Below are 2,500 nucleotides of genomic sequence, written 5' to 3' on the forward strand. Positions count from 1 at the left end.
AAGATATAATGAAACACATAAATACAGTCCATTACATGTGCATTTGGGCTGCTTTTATTATTATTGCATTTTTACTGGCTTCCCGCGTCCAGACCGCCACGCCGACCGCACCGGTCCCTCGACTGCTGTGCCCTCGTCTCCCTGCGTCTCTGTCTCACACACACACACACACACACACGCTTCTCTCCACCTAATCACTCCATTCCTCAAGTCGTGTGTCAGACATGTCAGTTCTCCATCTTACACACTCGTGCTGCCTCAGACAAGCACCAGCTGCTCTCTCTCTCTCTCTCTCACACACACACACACACACACACACACACACACACAGCTACCGTCTTCCTGTCTCCAACACACGCCTCATTTAGTCAACATCAAACAACCACAACACACTCTAAACACACAACACACTCTAAACACACAACACACTCTAAACACACAACACACTCTAAACACACAACACACCCTTAACACACAACACACTCTAAACACACAACACACTCTAAACACACAACACACTCTAAACACACACACACTCTAAACACACAACACACCCTTAACACACAACACACCCTAAACACACAACACACTCTAAACACACAACACACTCTAAACACACAACACACTCTAAACACACACACACTCTAAACACACAACACACCCTTAACACACTCCAAGGTAGAGAGGTATACAGAACCAAACATCTGAATCATACTCAAAATATGTAGATTCCTACATTTAGATTTTTAAATTGTAATGTAATTATAATTTGACATATAAGCATATAATCAATATAAATATGTCTGGTATGAGAGAGATGGTGATCTTGCCACATGAAAAACTTACGTCAGGTAAGTATATGGCATCCATATGTGCCATCTATATTTAAGAACTGGATTGAATAAAAATCAGATCAGCCCTATAGTCCCACTAAAGCCTTGAGAAAAGCCATGGATTGCTTTATATAATATTAGATTGCTTTTTATTAGAGATATAGTCTTAGTGTGTGTGTTTGTGTGTGTGTGTGTGTGTGTGTGTCTGGGAGAAAGAGAGAGTGAAAGAGTGTCTGTGTGTGTATGTGTGTGTATTGGGGAGAGAGAGAGAGATTGAGTATTTCAGGGGGTTGAGAAGAACATGACCATAAATCCCCCATAACTTAAGAGGCTCTTTAGACGGAAGCCCCCCAACCCCCCCCCCAAAAAAAAAAAAACATCCTCATACATCTCTCTCTCTCTTTCTCTCTCTGCCTCTCTCTTTTCCCATATCAGTTGGCTGCCTGTATTTTTTCCTCTCAGCAGGAGCGATCTGAAGAGGTTGCGTAAGCCCTTGGTTAATTAATTAATTGATTAATTATTTAATTAGCTAATCAAGGCGCTCTGAAGAGCATCTCCTTACAGCAGTGTTAATGAGGGAACAGCTGGGCCGGCGCGCCGTAGGAATACTCAAAGCGACGGATGCTCCGCTCCACTCCCCACTCCACTCCGATCGCTTGCGCCTGTCCAGCGCTTTCCTCCTCGTCACCAGCAGGGGGAGCACTGTCTCTGCTGGGGAAACCGCACTCGGCCTGCAGAGACAGCAGTGACAGACGCACACTCAGATCTGTGGGAGCAGATACTAGCCGGTCACACAGGGGATGATCTGGTTTTGGGAAAGATTCACGATGAAGGTCTGAAGATGACCATTGTCACACAAAAAAAAGAGAAATAAAAATAAAAAAGTGTCTCTTATCAGACATATATTATTTTATCTCTTATCTTATCTGGAAATCTGTATCAATAAATATTTTTTTTGTGGCAACATATAATAATATAATTAAGCAACCGCACATCAATCATAAGTAACTGTTTACGAACACCTGTCTTTTCAGAGCTGTAGTCTTTGGTTGACACGTTCAAACAGCACGGAGGCTTTTTAGCTGAGCTGAACACTAAGAGAAGGGCTTTGACCAGGTAACACCACCATCAATGAAGCTCCTGCTCCTTATGTCTAACAGAAGAATGTGTGTGTGTGTGTGTGTATGCATGTACTATATGTATGTCTGCATGGCAACCCCCTCCACACACACACACACACACACAAAAGTTCACACACACAGACACACACACACACTGGACGTGGCCCCCTGTCGCTGTGGCAGCCAATTAAAGCTGAGGAGTGAGAGGCAGGAGCGAGGCGTCACGGCGACCGCTGATTAAGACCACACCCCCCCCCCCCCCACACACACACACACACACACACACACACACACACACGCCTGCTCGTGTAGGAGAGAGAGGAGAGGAGAGCTCAGATATTAGCTTTAATTGCAATCATGGCCATGAGCGTGGGGCAGCCGTGTGACGGAGAGCGCAGCACGGGGAGGGGGGAGGGGGGGGGGGTATGGGGGGGGGCAGCCGTCTGACGGACAGCGCAGCAGGACGCTACTGCCCACTGCTGCGGAATATGAAAGCCAGAGTAAGCATCAGATAATTGGCCTCGAATTTCCTGTTATCTGCTCCAA

The 2,500-nt window shown here is 45.8% G+C and overlaps 1 long non-coding RNA gene across 1 annotated transcript in view; it reads right to left on the reverse strand.

Annotated features, from left to right (window-relative positions):
• Positions 1–2,500, reverse strand: part of LOC143104036 (uncharacterized) — a 66,667-nt gene that overhangs the window by 45,958 nt on the left and 18,209 nt on the right. The window lies entirely within an intron of this gene.

The sequence above is a fragment of the Alosa pseudoharengus genome, unplaced genomic scaffold (assembly GCF_046254945.1).
Source record: "Alosa pseudoharengus isolate Yale_2024_CS ecotype anadromous, Long Island Sound unplaced genomic scaffold, YU_APseudo_1.1 YU_APseudo_1.1_scf_5, whole genome shotgun sequence".
NCBI lineage: Eukaryota > Metazoa > Chordata > Actinopteri > Clupeiformes > Clupeidae > Alosa > Alosa pseudoharengus.